The sequence below is a fragment of the Colobus angolensis genome, unplaced genomic scaffold (genome assembly GCF_000951035.1).
Source record: "Colobus angolensis palliatus isolate OR3802 unplaced genomic scaffold, Cang.pa_1.0 Scaffold86, whole genome shotgun sequence".
Classification (NCBI taxonomy): domain Eukaryota; kingdom Metazoa; phylum Chordata; class Mammalia; order Primates; family Cercopithecidae; genus Colobus; species Colobus angolensis.
In genome coordinates this window covers 8914903-8933648 of record NW_012122487.1, presented here as the reverse complement: position 1 = coordinate 8933648, position 18746 = coordinate 8914903, and the positions used below count along the sequence as shown (strand labels likewise).

Below are 18746 nucleotides of genomic sequence, written 5' to 3'. Positions count from 1 at the left end.
CCATTTCCATACACAACTTCTAATTTCAGGAAACTAATTAATAAATTCTTATGTAATGAGGATTTTCTATATAAATATATGCACACTGTCACTGCAGTGTTAGTTTTTTTAATTGAAAGATTTAAAAAGACAAACCACCTCACTAGGTCTGCTGAGTCTAGAGTAGTAGAAGGTCTCCGTTCTGGTTCTGTCCTAGTCTATCTCTTTTTGTCATCTTGAGAGGCAGGACTGCCCTGTGAATGACCTTATCCGCATCAGCATCTCATAATGGAGTCATCCTTTCTTGAAGTCGGGGCTATCAACCAACTGCAGAGTTCTCAGTCATCCCACTGCAGCCACTACAGCTTCCTCAACACGATTTCTATTTGCTAGTTTATAAAGCCACATTATGCTGGATGCTCCAAAGGTGTCACTTCTTCCAGGGTAAAAGTGTTCTGTTAGTTCTTTCTGCAAAATGACCCTTCCCATGCTGCTGTGGAGTATGGAGTTTTGTAAATCTCTCAGGACTTAGGTGGGAAAAGACTACTTTCAGGCTGATGGCTTACGGGAAGACACCCCCATTACTCAGAATTCCTTTCCCCAGAGACTTTTCCTGACTGACTCCCTCTATCAGATATCCCCAGAAGCAGCTGGAACTAACCCTTCTCTGCTCACTGCCTTGCTGAAGATTTCCTTTTTAACTCTTTCGTGTCCAAGGATGTTAGCTCTGCACAAAATACAATGGGCCAAAATTGTGAACTAGCAAGAACCTAGCCTATAGTAAGTCTAGTATCAGCCAAGGAAGGCTCCATAGATCTTGCTTCATACAGAAGATGTATATATCATGACAAGAATAGCATGGCATGGATTATTCTTGTTGGTTTATAATTTCCATTTTCAAAGCTTATTCAGTTATGTTGTATGCAAGATAAAAGATTCCCAAGCCATAACGAACCAACGGATAGATGAAGTCTTTATAGACATTTATATGTGGATTCAAATTTGAGTCACTTACTAGGTTTTTGAATATGGCAATTATTTAATATTTTTGAGCCTCAGTTACCACATCTCTAAATTGGGGTAATAATGTCTTCCTGCTGAAACCTGTAGGAGGATCAGAAAGTTTATACATAATGCACTTAGTACAGACCTTGGCAATAAGCAGGCCCTTAATAATTGGCAACTATTCTAAATATCAACTTATATGTTACAAGGCAAAAACGATTTTTTATAATAGTAAAAGCTTTAAAATTGTAACTAGAATTTTATAATCCAAGAGTGCATCGGGTCTCTCAGCCCAGGCTTCAGCTACAGTTGTTTTGAAGACAGGCTTGAAAACAGTTATTTAATACCTCACCCAACCTCTGCCCAATAAAGACACCATCCAATGAACTACAGCAACAGAAAACTTCTTAAACTTTGGACCTCTTGGGGCTTCACACGTTTCCTAATCAATCAACTTCCTCACTGAGGCCTATGGGCGAATACTTAAAAGAGATCAGTATCTCACCTTAAGAGGCCTATGACAACTAGTGAACAAATAACCAAATGACTCCTCAATCAGCACCTACCAACCCCTCCCACTTGAGAAAATGTGCAAAACAGAAAAAAGGTTTTCCCCGCAAGAATTCCTGTATGATATACTGCCTTGACCTGCACCTAAACAGTTCAAATCATGAAAATAAGACTCTTTTATGGTTACTGGGAAAATTCATAGTTTATCATATTCTGTCGGCTGGAGAGGAAGAAAAGACTTGGCCAGGTTCCTGAGGGAAAGATAGCCTGTCATATTTGCTGAGATTTATGTACGAAAAAGCATTCAGGATGATACTGTTGTGCAAGATGTCCCCCTCCTGCTCAGAGCTCCATCCATGCAAGGCGAATAGGAGGGGCTTCCAAAACTGCCCAGAGCTGAAGGTAAAGGAGGAACCAGAGTGGGGGTGGAGGCAGGGGGAGGAGAGAAGACACTCAACTGCCATCATTTAAACCTCTTGATTATTTAAACTTCTGCAGAATAATGATTGCATATTTGAAGGAAATACATCTGTTTCTTTCCCTCCCCACCCCCATGTGGTTTTCTAATCCCGAGGTAATTACGTTTTGACAAAAATTTATTGGGACATCTGTTTTTTCCCTTAGATCTGCAGGTCACTGTGAGACTCTTAACAGCAGCCCAGCAGAGAGCTGCGCTGGAGAAACCGAGCACAATGGTTGGCCAGGTCCAGGGCATGCACGCTGAGCAGGGGTTGAGTTGGAGACAGAAAGGGCAGGCCCGTGGTGCCACCAGCCCACATCTTCTCATGTGTCACCTCGCTTGGTTCACCGCAAGGACTCAGCATGCGATTCTGGCCTAGGAGGGTGAAGGGTTCCAGGATATGGCAGAGGAGGGGAAGGAGGGGGGCTGGCTGGTAATAGGCTGGCAGTGTGCATCAAGATCCAGGCATTTCCTAAGTTGGCATCCAATATAAAAATAATTCATGGAGGGAAGAGGGTGGGGGTGTAATGCACAGGCCATATGTTTGAAACCCCTGCCCATAATGGCTGGCTGCAGTAACCAGCGTCTGGTGCCACCAACTACATTAAATTATGGTACCCTACAGAGGCACAGAAATCAAAAAGAATTCTCTTCCTTCCAGCATTTGTTAAAACATGGACCAACCTAGGAACTACACCTATACATAAAACTTCTCTTTAAAAAAAAAAAAAAAAAAAAGTAGCTTCATTTTAGTCTACTCATTTTGGTGACAAAACCACCCAAACTTGCCAAGTTCTCTTTTTTCACAAATCTCAGCTCCCATGCCTCTATCAGAATTATACAGAGAGCACCTTTTCTCCATGTTTGAGTCTTCATAAGTTTATTCTGAGGTGTCCAGCCCAATATCTCGACCCGATGTTTGAAAAAGTGTCTCAGTGATTTGTCTTTGTGCCAAATGAAACTTTGAAACATTCTGAGATGTTTGTGCCATTAAGAATTTAATTGGGAATTTCAGTAATTAAAATTCTATCTCCCTTTCCTCTGGCTTACTGATTAAAAATAAATAAATAGAAAAAGTTATAACCCAGGTATTTCAATTTAATAAAGCCACCAAGAAACAGTCAACTAGTTTCTTTTTCCCGAAGAGTATCAAATGATCATTTCAATGGTTACATATAAATATCTACCGCTCCACACCAAATATAAGAAAATAAGATGCCTCTGGGTATAATAGAGCTTCTCTGCCATCAATGGATAAAAGGCATGCTATTCCCTGAATTACTTTACAAAGTAATGAGCAAATTCACAACTTTCAGATGAAAACACTGAGGCAGAGGCAAGTGTTTCCTGCCTCAATTGATCCTCCCATGTCAACCTCGCAAAGTGCTGAGATTACAGGTGTGAGCCATCATGCCCACACAGCTTAAAATGAGTTTTTAAAGGGTGGAATAAGGAAGCTTAAGCAGGTCTCATTAAAGCTATGAGTCTTTTTTTCTTTAATGTAAATTATAAGCTCAAAGAGAGTAAAAAACACTTTGGGGTATGTCTTAGCTTGGGCTGCCATAACAAAATACCATAAATCTGGTGGCTTAAACAACAAACATTTATTTCTCACAGTTCTGGAGTCTGGAAGCCCAAGATCAGGGTGTCAGCATGGCTGAATTCTAGTGAAGGCCCTCTCCTTGGATTGCAGATGCCCACCTTCTGGCTGTGTTCTCACATGGCAGAGAGAGGAAGTTCTGGTCTCTCTTCCTCTTCTTATAAGTACACCAGTCCCATCATGGGCCCAACCCTCATGATCTCATATGAACCTAATCACCTCCCGAGCGCCTTAACCTCCCAATACCATCACACTGGGGGTTAGGGTTTTAAAATATGAATTTTGGGAGGACACATTCAGTTCATAACAAGGTATTTAAACTTTCCAGCTGCAGAATTATGAGGTTCAAGGAACATTAAACTAGACTATGTTTCATTTTTGAACTTGGATATTCCTATATTACAATCTAGGAATATCCTAAATTGTATCATGGCACAGGGCACTCAAATATTTTTTTAAATAAATTTGTTCACTCTTTTCACGCTATTTTTCTGCCAAAATATATAGAAAATGAATCATGGAAGCAGTACTAATCATGGTTAAAAAATTATAAAGGACAGATGTGTGTGTGCATGTGATGGGTGGTGGTGGTTAGTGTGTTCCATGTAGTTTGGAGGAAAGCAATAAACATACTTATGGCTGTAACACTGGAAAATCAATCCTCAACACACACCACTTATCTGCACACTCTAGTCTGGGAGCTAAAAGTGTTGTATGCCTCGTCCTCAGGTGCCAATGTGCATGCATGCATTTGTGTACATGTATGCTGTGTGTTGGGGTAGGGATTAGGTGGGATACAAGTCTCCAAAGCTCTCTTCTCTGTTGCTCTTCTAAGTAAGGCTTCATTTGAACAAAAGTTATAAACACTTCAAAATTAAACTGCCTAAAACCCATTGCTCCACTCTTTCTTACTGCATCATTTATTCATAAATACACATAAAGCCCTTTTTTAACTAATTTCTCCTCCAAAGCACAGACATAGAACAAGAAGAAGCTTTCAGGATAACGAATTTCAACTTCTTTAGGCTAGATCTTGCAGAAATACTGGGAAAGAGAATGGATTTTGACTTCTCACTTAAAAAGACAATATTAACACGAGGTACCAGAATCCATGCTACTTCTCATGCTGCTTCTTGACATGCCATGCTGTCTTCTTCCACCTCTTTCCACCAAAATCCTCTCCCAAATCCCTTAAGAAACAGCTTAAACATCTCTCCCAAAAGCCTTTCCTAGCCCTCTCCCCTTTAGTGCTAACATTTTTAGCGACCTCTCTGTGCTTCAGTTTCATTTTCCGTAATGTGAGAAGAACAATAGTACCATGGCACAATGAGAAATCTGTGTACCTTACAGTCTCCCATGCTAGACTGTACTTCCCTGTTCCTCAAGACACGGAATAGTACCAGGAACATTTAGATATTTCACAAATGATGGTTTCACTGACTTTAATAGAATATAACCAGGGAATTTCAAATGGCCAGGCTGATCTCCCCCACCCACCCCAATGGAAATGGCAAGGGATGCTGCTTGTCCTTATGTTGGAGGCAGTGTGAGGACTAAGGAGCACAGGACTGAGAATTAGCAACGTGAGGTTTGAGCCCTGCCTCAGCTTCTCACTAGCTGCTTGACACTGGGAAACTCACTCCACCTCTCTGGACCTCCCTGGCTTATCCTCAAGATGAAGGGGTGGGGCTAGGTGATCTTGGGCTCTGACACTACAAGACTCTCAGATAATTAAAACCCCTGAACATTTTCTTCCCAGAGGCAGCTGGCCAGTCAGTCCTGCCCATCAGAGGCTGCTGCTCCCCAGAAAACAGCCAGTAGCCCAAGGGGGAATACTGGGTGCACAGGTCCCCCATTGACATTTAGATAAATTACAGAAATCTGTGTACCTTACAGAGGGAAAATCTTCCGCTCCCAGATGAAAATAATTTGGTCCTTCTTCTCAAGCCTATTTTCCTGTCGGTGACGTATTTAGAGTCACTGTTTCAATTTTCCATTTTGAGACATCATGGGGGCATCTTTTAACAAAAACAAGCTGCACCCAAACCCACCAGCTTGCTTGGACATGTTCAGACGCACTCACCAGAACCCATGGGATCTGCGCGTGCGTCTGAGTGCTCTCACAAGAGTTCAGGCACACAAAGAGCAGCAGCTGGATGGATGGTCTGGGAGGGCTGAGCAGAGGGCCCTCTGCCAAACCCTGTTCCTTTAATTCACCTAAACACTGACCTTGAAAAATTGCCCTTTATGGGATGTGATGAGGTGTGAATTCAATCTCCATCCTCACTTGGGTCCTGTCATTTTCTGCACTGTGATTGCCAGTTGTGCCAGACAACATCAACTGGACCGGCAGAGGGTTGGTGAGATTGACAAGGTCCTCCGGGGAAAGCTGAGAGCAAAAGGCCCTGGAAACTCATTTCAGTCCTGGGCCTCTCTCTTGCCATGTTTTTCTCCTTGGCTGCAATCAAACCAGCAAAGGCTGTTACTGGTTCAGTGGCATCGCCCTTGGAGTTTAAGTAAGCTGTCTTTGATTGTTGAGCAAAAGGAGTGTTCATCTGAGACGAGGCTTTGGAAGGTTCTCTGTTCACCCCTTTCCTCCTTAAATTCTCAGGCTCATGACCCAAACCAACTCCCTGCAAACTTACTATGAGTGAGGGTGAGAGATAGGAGCAAGCATTCTGCAATTTTTCTTGCACTCAAAGAATCAGATGCAGTCGATTTAACTTCATCAAATCACTGACAAGTGCTGATAGAGAGGATGGAAAATATGCAAGGCCAGAGAACAGCCAAAATCCTACAGTTTCTATCAGTATTAAAGCCAGATGTTCCACTGACTGTTCACATTTGATAAAACCTGATGACAAAGGCTTCTGCCTGGGATCTGTGGATCCCAGGTTCCATTCATCAGCACGTGGTTCATGTGGCTATACACCAGGCCAACTGGATAGCATTTAATGCAGCACCAGGCCTTCTGTGAAGACAAAACTGGTCCTGCTTTGTCTGTGGGCTTCTATAGGTTGTTGTGACTTGAACAGATCTGTTTACGCTACATTTGCTATGGCAACGTTTATCTGATATGGACAAAAGATTCTTGAATTAATAACACTTGACTCAGGCCTATGATTCAACAAGAGGTATTCAAACTGTTTAAGTGAAGGCGATGTTTTCTTTGAAGCCAATTAATACAGCAACAAACCTTTGGCTGAAGTGATCCAAAGTGCAGCAAGTAAGTGTTACCATGTTCTGTAAACCATCAAGCTAACCCTGCAGTGAGTGACTGAAGAGGGAAAAAAGAAATAAATGCACATTCAGTTGGCATAAATCTCAGATCATAGCCCAGGCAATTTCACATTTTAAGAGGGGACTTGCAGAGGTAGATTTTGTTCAGTCTGACAACATTTTTTACCTCAGCTATAAAGTGTAAGAAGGCCCTGAACACAGAAATGGCTGTGAATTCACCTTCCAACCTTCTTTTCCCCCTTGACAATTGAAGGCTATAGCTGGCCCAGTCCTCCTTCAACCTGTCCCTGAGCTGTAACCCCCACAGGGGTCAGGTGACTTGATTTGATGGCAGATCTTTTCTGAGAAGCAGATGCAGCCCCAGGGGCTCAGGTAAATGGCTTTCCATCCTTTCCCCGTAAAGCTCCCAAACAGAGGTTTCCTTTTCTTTCCTCCATTGAAAAATTGCCAGCACTTTATACTGTACAGCTAACCCAAAAACAGGCAATGGAGAATGATGTTAATTTAAACTTCTGCCTTATTAAGTAACAAAACCCAGAAATAATGTGATCAAAGCCAAAAGACACAAACCTCTGCCATCTTTCTTGAGATAAAAGCAGTAAAACACCCATTAAATGAAGGAGGCTTGGACACTTAATAAAAATAGCTAATTAAGTGTTGGAGTAACTTAGCATTTTGCCTCATGAGTCCTGCAATACTCAAGACTAGCCTGTATCCCTTCCAATCTCACTCCTCCCTGCTGTGGTTCAGGCCATCACATAATTCTTTTTTCGTTCCCTTCATTATGTGCCAGAGACTGTTGTATGTACTGGGAGTACAAAAGTGAACAGTAGACCAGATTCTGGCTCTGGAGCAACTTATACTAGTAGTAGTGGATTTGGTGAGCAGGACAGAACAAGCAGGTGTTAAATTCTTACACAAAATAAATCAGCATAAGAAGAATGAATGGGGGTGGGAGGAGACAGGGGCTGTGTCTTGGCCATCTCATCAAAATCCTGAAATGCCCATAACAGTTTCTCCCTTGGAATGGACCCCTTCTCTTTTCATGTATCTTGTTACGGAGTCTATTTTTCAATGGTGTGAGTGAATTCAGTGCTATACAAGTTTTCTTCTCTCTTCCTCCTCCTCTTCTTCTAGTCTGCAATATTTTTGAAAATGCCTACAATATGCCAAGTATACAAAAAATAAAAGAGGCCCAGTGCTCAACCAACCAGGGCCCACCATCTTGCTATGAAGGCGGCAGTTCACATCAATAACCCTCATCATTATAAAGCTGTGGTTTCCTAACTTTGCCAGGTGACAGAGCTATGAGCAGTGAGTTTAAAATGCAGATACCTGGAATCCACCCCAGATCCTGCCCAAATGAAGTAGTGTAGAGTGGGAGGGGGACAGAAACACCTGAATTTTAATCAACCCCTCCCCCATTAATTTCAACGTAAAACGAAAGTTGAGACAAAGATTGAGATCTACAGTATCAAGGAAAACACACCAGACTTAAAGGGCAGAAGTTACTAAAGCTCCTTAGGTCAGACCCGCGGCCTTATTAGGTTTGGGATTCTGAGCTTTTAATAGTAGCCAGCCCCAGGTGCAACTCATTCAATGGAAACATTAATGAAAGAAGATGTAAATTCTAATCCAGAATAAATTTGGTTCAGATTCCTGTGTAATAAAAGAAATCGTATCACCTCTGATTAGTCTTGTGTAATTTAAATGAAATAAAATATGAAAGAACTATTGCTGTATTTTGCAGATAATAGACGTTCTGAAATTGACAGTTTTCACTAGCCTTGGCTTCCTTCTGCAGATCAATGTCATAAACGCTGCAGTGGGATTTGAATTTTACTTCAACTTTCCTTCTTTTTTTTTTTTTCTATAAGCAGGAAAATATTTAAGAGAAAAGCATTCTTGTTTCCCATTTTTCTTTGTAGTCAATACTAACGGATGGATTTTTTTTTTCTTTTGCCTCCAGCCATTTTGATGAGAAAAGCACAGATAACACTCATCACTAGAAGTTGACTATGTACACACTGGTAGCCAGGAAAATCCTAGAAACATAGGCTAGATGGACTTTTCAGGATCAACTGACCCAGCCCTTCTGTGTTTTACATCAGAAACCTGGGGGCCAGAGAGGGCAAGTAATTTGTCCACAGTCACAGAGCCAGCTAACGGCAGAGCTGACACAAATACCTAATGAAATGGTGATTTTCAAATTTTCTTTCTGTAGTCTTGTGCCCCAAAGATCATGAAGGAGATAGGGAGCGGGTGAAAAGAGTAGAGGGGTCCTCCAGTCTTACTTCAACTAGAGAAGGTCAGCTTTTTATCTCTTTTGTATAGTTAAACGTCCTCAGTATAATTTCACTTGAAGACACAATTTTACCACTAAAGATAATTGAAAAACCCTGCACTATACCACCATGCAGTTTCTGTCACAGGTTGCATTATTTATTTCCTTCCTACTACCTAACTCATTGCAACTGTTATGAGAAAGCAATAAAATGATTTTAGGCGTTGTGCTTGGAGCCTAGAGTTTCCATGTTATCTTCCATCCAAATGTCTTTCTTCCCTAAAATAAGATCAAAACATCACGAAACTTTCACTGAATATGTACAAGAGAACAAATTAATACAATGTGACCCCGTAGGTTTAAGATTACAAGTGCTTAGGGGATAGTGAAAACCAAATAAGGGAAGTCTTCTCAAATATGGTGTTGTAGATTTGGAAATAATTAATTAGCTCTTCATTATTTTCTAATAATTTCAAATCTGCTTATGGTTAGAAGGTTAATTTACTTTTCCATTTTCCCCTTAAGACTTTTTAACAAAGGATGAGTATAAAGTCTAGCTAGGATTAAAGGTAGATATGCCAGGGGGTGCTACTTGCTTACGCAATGGCCATTCTCTCCTTGTGAACAAACATCAGTTTTACTGAAGGAGGAAATGGGTTTATCCAAGTATGTATCCAACCTCCCTTACATTTGGGGGATGTCACGTGACTGTATTATGATCAATGTGATAGGTGTATAAATTAAAGAACTCCCCAAATATCTCTTCAAACAAAAATTGGCACATTTTTGCACTTACTCACCCAGTTTTTCCTGTCTGAACATGGACATGATTGTTGGCATACCAGCAGTCATCTTGAGAGCAGGAGGACAGGAGTTATACCCTAGGGCTGGGTGTGGTGGCTCACACCTATAATCCCAGCACTTTGGGAGGACAAGGACGGTGGATCACTTGAACCCAGGCGTTCAAGACAAGCCTAAGCAACATGATGAAACCCTGTCTCTAAAAGAAATGCAAAAATTAGTGGGGTATGGTGGCACAAGCCTGTAGTCCCAGCTACTTGGGAGGCTAAGGTGGGAGGGTCACTTGAACTTGAGCCAGGGAGATCTGATTGTGCCACTGCACTCCAGCTTGAACAACAGAGCAAGACCCTGTCTCAAGAAACAAACAAACAAACAAAAAAGTGTTACGAATGGAAGAGCACAGAGCTAGAAAGGCCTTAAGTCTTTCACGGCCGGCCTCAGCCTCAGTGCCCATCTCCAAATGTGTTTTTCATGAGACAAAAATAAACCCCCAGTGTCTTCAAGCTACCATTTTGTCATTATTACTGTTGTTTGTTTTGCTTTCTAATATTTGTTACTAGCACCAAACAGAATTCATAGCTTAGTAGGCAAACCAAAGTACTAAAAATGAAGCTAAGTTAAAAGCATTTCCTATGTAACAGGAAGCATTATCTGCCAAAAATCTGCCCAAGAAAGCTTGTTCAGGTGAGACTTCCTGACTTTTCTATGTTTTGCCAGCACTGAAAGGTTGGAAAGTGCACATGAACAGTAAAGTACATGGGCAGCTGTCCAAAGAGAATGATTTTATGTTTACCTAGCACCGTAAAATGAACAGTGCTGGATACGTGTTGTCCATGTGTCTATATTCCTAGGACTCAACTGAATAAAAGAAAGTGAAAATTCAAATCATTTTCAAGACAGACTTATGGTATGTGAAAAAGCCATTTAGGGCACACCACTAACTTTGACAAGACCATTTTCAGACTTGCCATATGACTGTAATATTAAATGACATCCATATCTACCACCCCTTTGCTTAGCCTCTGTATCAGTTCTCTTAGGCAATGTAGACTAAAAAGCATAACACCACTGAGTCTCTAGTAGGGCTTCCAAAGCCATGATGAAGCATAGAAAGTGTGCATTGAACACATTTGTATACGTGTCATGTATAGAGAACAGCAGAGTCAAACAGAGCATGTCTTTTGAAGTCCTGAAGTTGACTAATGAGCTGAGCGGAAAATGGCATTGAGAGTGTTTCTCTCTGGCCTCTGCAAGATGGAGGCAATCGACCACCCTCAGCATATGTGCTCAGCAAGGCACTGGGGATATCACCAGGGAGCTCAGAGGCACTCAAATACAGTTATCAGCAGACACAGCAGCAAACCAGAGAGTCAAGGGTGTGGCTGTCTGAATGCTAGAAGCATCCTACCTCAAAGACCTTCAGTGGATACCCCAAAGAGGAAGGACCAATAGTGGCCAATGATGCTGATGGACACATAAAAGATTGTGATTTACCTGGCAGCAGTTTTATTTTCTATAGGCAGGCAACACTCTATACTTACATAAGACACATTATACAATATAAGTGTGTAATTGACAGATATACAATATGTTCTATGAATTCGGAATATACTGACAGATATAACAGTTACACAATATATCCTATGAGTTAACCATGGAAAGTGAGGCTTACAGAGATTAAATAAGTTGTCCAATGTCATATAGCTCATAAGTGGCAGCCAATATTCAAACTCAAGGCTGTCTGCCTCTAAAGCACATACCTATAAATCCTATACCATGTAAGTTCTTTAAGAGGAAGACTTTCCCAAAGTTGATGGCTAGGGGCCCTTACTGAAGAGTTGTAACTAAAGCAAGGGTCCTTTTGCTTTGATGAAAAGGTTGGTGCTAACCTTTTAAGTGGTGGTAAAGAGTGATGCACAGCATTGGAGTGTGGAAGTGTCCTTGTGTTCTGAGAAGAACGTGTGTTGTGTGTTGACTTCTCCAGTGGATGCATGAGGTACGTGTGAATAGTGGGTTGGAAGACAGCCTGCAAAGCTTTAAACTCCAACCAAAGTAAATAAATGCATCTTATTGGGTTTTTTTAAGGCAGTTGTGCCATATATTAAAATTTGAACTTTGTGCCTCAGGAATGGGGAACAAGCACAGGGAAAGTAGAGGAAGCCATAATCTAGAAAAATAATGGAATTGCTTGTTATAGGGTACCACCAAAGCTTAACTGTCTCTGTGACAGTGATAGTGCATAATTTATTTGAACTTATTGCAATGTTGAAAATAGTTCATGAATCCCTCATTTCCATCTTCTTCATGAATCTACAAGGAATCTATAGACTCAAGTTGGAAAACAATGGGCCTGGGGAAACTCACTATGGGGAAAAGTGCAGAGGGTGAGGGAGAAATCACTATCACAGAGACAGTTAAGCTGTCGTGGTGCCCTGTACCAAGCAATTCCATCGTTTTTCTAGATTATGGCTTCCTCTACTCTCCAAAACCAGTGATTGTTCCCCATTCCTGAAGCATAAAGTCTAAATGTTAATACATAGCCACAACTGCACTAAAAAATCCAGTAAGAGCCGCTAGGTGCTGCTGTGGACTGTGGGCCGCCAGGGTAGGTGAAGGATCCCAAGATGGCTGGGCAAAAACTTGCTCTAAAAACCACTGACTGGGTAACTTCTTGGGAGATCATACCCTGAAACGAAAAGGTCATTGCTAATTCCCTGACATCCTGGAATAAGACTCTCACCTCCAGATTGGCTATTTTACCTAAGAATCCACCAGCTATCGACTGGACTTACTTAAGACCAATGTGGCCAAGGCAGGCTTGGTGGATGACTTTGAGAAGAAGTTTAATGCCCTGAAGTTTCCTGTACCAGAGGATAAATATACTGCCCAGGTGTATGCTGAAGAAAATGAAGATGTGAATATTTGTGCTGAGTGGGTGTCTCTCTCAAAGTCCAGGATTGGAGAACATGAGAAACAGCTGGAGAAGATAAGGAACTTAATTCCATTTGATCAGATGACCACTGAGGACCTGAACGAAGCTTTTCCAGACACCAAATGAGACAAGAAAAAGTATCCCTATTGTCTCACCAACCAATCGAGAATTTATAAAATTGAGTCCAGGAGGAAGCTCTGGCCCTCATATTACACATTCTGGACATTAAAAATAAAAATAATTATGTAGAAAAAAACCCAATAAATGCATTTATATACCTTGGTTGGAGTTTAAAGCTTGCAGGATATCTTCCCCCCCCCACCCCACTGCCTTCATGTACCTCATGTGTTTACTAGAGAAATCAACACACAACACATTCTTCTCAGAACATAAGGACACTTCTACACTCCAATGCTGTGCATCACTTTTTACCATCAACTAAAATGCCCTTCCTTGTTCCCCACATGGCTAAATATTACCTGTTCTTAAAGGCCTAGCTCAAATGTCAACTCCTTCTAGAAGCTTCCTTCAGGCCTGATGCCCTACTTTACCTCTGCATTGCCCAAACTGAATTGCCCTAAGAGAACGTATTGCCCTTTTCACTTTTTTTAGATCTCCATTTGATACTGTATTGTTGTTTATTTATTTCACTTAAGTGTGTCTATGAGCTAAGTACCATAATTTATTCATATATGAATCTCTAGAACCTTTCAAGTTTCTGATATATATTGGACAATGAAGATAGAATGCTTGAATAAATTTTATAATATATACAAATTATGTATATTCATTGTGTACAATATGTTTTTTTTTTAAACAGAGTCTTGCTCTGTTGTCCAGACTGGAGTGCAATGGCGTGATCTCAACTCACTGCAACCTCTGCCTCCTGGGTTCAAGCGATTCTCATGCCTCAGCCCCCCAAGTAGCTGGAATTATAGGCATGTGCCACCATGCCTGGCGAATTTTTGTATTTTTAGTAGAGAGAGAGTTTTGCTATGTTGGCCAGGCTGGTCTCGAATCCCTGGGCTCAAGTGATCTGCCCTTCTTAGCCTCCCAAAATGCTGGGGTTACAGGTGTAAGCTGTAACCCCAGCACAGGTGTAAGCCGTGCCTGGCCAATATGATGTTTTGAAATATGTATACACGTGGAACACTCAATCAAGCTAATTAACTTTTGATTGACCAGGTGAATGTCTTGGGTAAAACAAATAATCCAGGTGCTCCCCTTTCAGCACTCACCATTCTGACCTTCGAGCTACTGATTGCTGAACAGATACTATGGTGTGATCTCATTCATTCCACCTTCAGCAAGCAAAAGGATCTCCTGAATACTCAGTGGAAATGTGTCTTCCTGTAACTTCTAACCCTTAGTTCAACTTGTGTTTCCTTGAGTCTAAGTTACATCAGTCTTCCATGTGATAGAAATTCAGTATTTCACACTAATGGATGACCTAATCCTTCCAGATAAGCTTTTCAGATAAAATATCAACAGTATTATCAAGCTCAGTTTTTCTTTATACTTACTGTGCTTACAGTAACTTTCACATTAGCTCTTCAGAGTAAAATATAGTTTCCCAAAAATTGGGGATGTCACAGCTACATCTTTGCAATGAGAGTAGGAACTTGGTCAACCATTAGTGGTCAGGTTCTGGTCACAGGTGTGTGGATTGGAGAGCATCTGCTTTTTCACAAAGAGCAGCTTAAACAATGGAGGCCTCATGGGAGACAAGGTGTCCATCATTATGTGTGAGGCTTTGTGTCCGGGTTAGCTGACCAGTTCAGAGAAATAGAAGAGTCGTCTAGGAAAGTTTCCTCAACTTCTCCTCATCAAGATATATTTAATACTCTAGGTTACTCTCTGCTGTTGCTCCAGAAAAGAACTTAATGATTTTCTTCCTCCTCTTTCTTAAACTGGAAGCAAGACATATACTACCTGAGCAATATGACCATGCCATATTAGGCTGTGCTTGTTGGAATAAGGAGTGCCTGCCTTTAAAAGTAAATCAATACATGGTTCTAGAGGATGCCACAAGTTAAGTAACATAAATAATTACATTAGGCTTCAGTAATCATTTGGGATCCATCTGAGGGAGAACAGTACAACCAAAAACCCAAGCTTGCCTCTGCAGGTGAAGCTCCAAAAAGCTCAGGCTGGGTCTCAATCGGTGATTCTCAACTCTGCACATTTGATTCACCGGGGGAGCTGTTACCACTAGCCAGGCCCACTCCTTTATGAGATTCAAACGTGAAGCCAGTATTGAGAATCACTGGCATAGAAAGAAAATGGTGGCCTGTGGAAGTGGGGGTCACCAGAGAAGCTGGGAACCCCTCAGAAAGTAAGTCCCCAACATCAACAGAGAGCAGCTAATTTTGCTCATTATCCAAGAGCCTCAGACTACTGTGCCTCTGGTCTCCTCGGGTGAATGAAACCTGTATGTCCCTGGGTGACCAAGCCAGTCACCACTTGGTGGTGGCTCCAAGCCAAGCAGCACATTCCCTCTGCTTGCTTCTCCCTCATAAACTTTTTGGTCTGCCAGATTTCCTCAGAGGGAGCCTCAGGACACAAAAAATGGGGAGGTCAAGGCAGCTGTGGTAATAATACCTCCCAATATGGTAGCCTTCCTTAACAATCATCCCCCACCTAACACTGTGCTCAGGAGGACACAGAGCAGCCCAATAATAATGATCACATTGATAATTAAGTATCTCAGTATCTGCTATGTGGCACCAAGCTAGATGCTTTCCATATATTATATTTTTTGCAAAGGTATATTATCTCTACTCAATGGGGATATCAGAGCTCAGAGTGTTTAGCTAACTTGTCCAAAATACACAAGGCTAGAACGAGCCCAAATCTATCTGGCTCTGTAACTCATGTCTTTCTATGTCATATTGCCAGTCCTTAACTCTTACCTACTACAGAGTGTCATTACCTGATCCTGAGATTAAATGAAGTCAGCCCAAGAAAACACCTCGGGGAAAGTGGAAAGCATGGGGCCAAGAGATTAGTGACTACTGTCATTCATACTTCAAGGTGTACGAGTTCTCTAACTCCCCTTCTGTTAGTGAGAAGGAACCAGGCAGAGGGAGAGATCAGCGGGGATACTCTGGAGAACTAGAATTTGCATTTTACCAAGCACTGGGGAGGGAAGGGGAGAGCAGAGCAAAGAGGGGACTGAGTGTTCAAAGGGGTCAGATAAGGCCTAGGTAATTTAACACGTATAAACTTTGTTTTCCCCCCCCCGCGGAAAACCTGCTCCTCCTCTCTGCTCCTGCCAAGCAAAACTCATTTAATTCTTGTGCAATTAACCAATAATCATGGGAATGCCAATAAGTCAAAGGTAGCGAATGGATTTCTAGTTTCATAGCTGCAACTTGAGAAGACTGATCAGGAAGTTGGTGAGAAAAAGAGGTAGAGAGGGAAGGAGGAGCATGGTTTGGGGTCAAAGGTGTAATAAGAGGGAAAAAACAAACGAACAAAAAAACCAAGGTTAAATTTTACTCTGTGCTGAAATTCCACTCTTTTTGGCCCTAGCCAGAAAAACAACCTTTGTCCCATGGCAGCCAACTGGAGGGCCAGCACCTACATTTTAGGTTAAGCCAAGAAGTGAAAAACTTAACTTTTAGTTTGAGCATGCAACATTCCCGAGATTGGGTTAAATTCTTCCCTGGTCTCCTCTTCTCTCATCCAAACAAGGGGAGGTGGGTGCTCGTGCTGACAGAAGGAGGGACCTCGTCTCTCCCTGGAAACCATATCTGCGCACTGCTTCTTAGGTACCTCCCTTGGCATAATCAAAAGGCAACTGCAGGAAGCCAGTGGTCAGACGGACTTTCCCACAATACCAAGTTAGCACCATGTCAGGTCAAAAGAGTTCTCTGAAAGCCAATACAAACAGAGCCAGGCATATTTCCCAGAGGGACATCCCCTTTTCTTGGCCAATGTGATGTCCAGATTGTTTCTCAGCTTGGCTGCTGCCCACACATCCATACTGGCAAGCTAAGTCCTAGGGTTGATTTTCAAATCTCCCCGAATGACAAGCCTGCTACCTCAGCAGGGACTGAGAGCAACGGTGATCTTGGGAATCAGAAAAGGGGACACCCTCCCTGTCCTCTATCCCTGCTGTGCAAAGAAAGAGAAAACTCATAAAGTGTGATGTGCAGGTGATGCCTGATGAAGGTGCACTGGAGGAAGGAAGGCTGAAATACAGTGCTAATCAGACAGGAGTCTGAGAATTTTAAGAAGCCGAAGTCTGTTTTTATCCCCTTTGAAATTAGAACCTTAGGGGCACTAAGTTTGGCCTCAATCTATGGTGCTGTCCATAAATTTATCTATTAAAAAGGTCAAGAGGAGAGAGATCCAAAACTGTTCACGACAATGTCTAGCATCCTTTCTGGTCTATTATGTACCAGGCATACTCCTTTTGTTCCTTTTCTTTTCTTTTCTTTTCTTTTTGAGACCGAGTTTTGCTCTAACTGCCCGGGCTGGAGTGCAATGGCACAATCTCGGCTCACCACAACCTCTGCCTCCCAGGTTCAAGTGATTTTCCTGCCTCAGCCTCCTGAGTAGCTGGGATTACAAGCATGTGCCACCACGCCCAGCTAATTTTTTATTTTTAGTAGAGATGGGGTTTCTCCATGTTGGTCAGGCTGGTCTCAAACTCCCAACCTCAGGTGATCCGCCCACCTCGGCCTCCCAAAGTGCTGGGATTACAGGTGTGAGCCACTGCGCCGGACCGTACCAGGCATAATAAATGATCTCATTTAATTCCCCACAACAAACTTTAAGGTAGGTCTTATTGTTTCCTTTTCATAGGTGAAGATACAGAGGTCTCGAGAATTTTAGTAATTCACCCACAAATTTTGGTTCTCTTTGGAGCATTTGTCACCATTTGCATTATTTATTTCTATTGAACTAGAGTTGCTCTCAGATTCTACTTAACCAGGAAACACTCATTAGAAGCCTTGCCCTGAACCAAGGAAAAAGAAAGCTTGGGCCAATTTTGCTTACTCTTGTGTCCCCAGTACAAATCCTGTTGCTGGCATAGTTGTTGTTAATAAGATTTTATGAGAAAATGAGAAAATGAAAATGGTCCATCTTGGCTCCTGCTTTAAAGTGAACTATCTTCCCTAAGTTGGAATTCAAGAAGCCTGAAAAACTGATGTCCAAGACACTGTGTAGTGCCAGATTACATGAGATTCATAAGTGTTTCATAAATGATCTTTCTCTCAAGAGTGTTTCAAAGCAAAACTGGACTACACTCCTATACTCTGCCCCTTTCTAGTTGGCTGGATGTATTTCCATGTCTGTGGCCTCTGCTTATAAGCTTTTGATTTGCAGAAGTGTCAAGTCTGAAGATGAAGCTTAGCCATGTGAAATAAGGCACTTAACAATTCCTCGTTGAAAAATCACAGAAATTTTTTTTTAAAGATACGTTTTACTCTCTTATCTATATTTATTTCCTCAGAAAACAAAAAAGAAAGAAATAGGCTGGGTGTGGTGGCTCACGCCTGTAATCCCAGCACTTTGGGAGGTTGAAGAGGGCAGATCATGAGGTTGAGAGATGGAGACCATCCTGGCCAACATGGTGAAACCCCATCTCTACTACAAATACAAAAACTAGCTGGGTGTGTTGGTGCGTGCTTGTAGTCCCAGCTACTCCGGAAGCTGAGGCAGGACAATCACTTGAACTGAGAGGTGGAGGCTGCAGTGAGCCGAGATCACGTCACTGCACTGCAGCCTGGGCGATAGAGTGAGAGTCCATCTCAGAAAGAAAGAAAGAAAAGAAAGAAAGAAGAAAAGAAAGAAAGAAAATGAAAGAGAAAGAAAGAAAGAGAAAGAAAGAAGAAAGAAAAAGAAAGAAAAGAAAAAGAAAGAAGAAAGAAAAAGAAAGAAAAAAGAAAGAAAGAAGAGAAAAAGAAAGAAAGAAAGAAAGAAA

General features: G+C 41.8%; 1 pseudogene; it reads left to right on the top strand.

The window, feature by feature from the left end:
• Positions 1 to 12503: 12503 nt before the first annotated feature.
• On the top strand, positions 12504 to 12987 carry LOC105503489 (annotated as a pseudogene).
• Positions 12988 to 18746: the final 5759 nt, after the last annotated feature.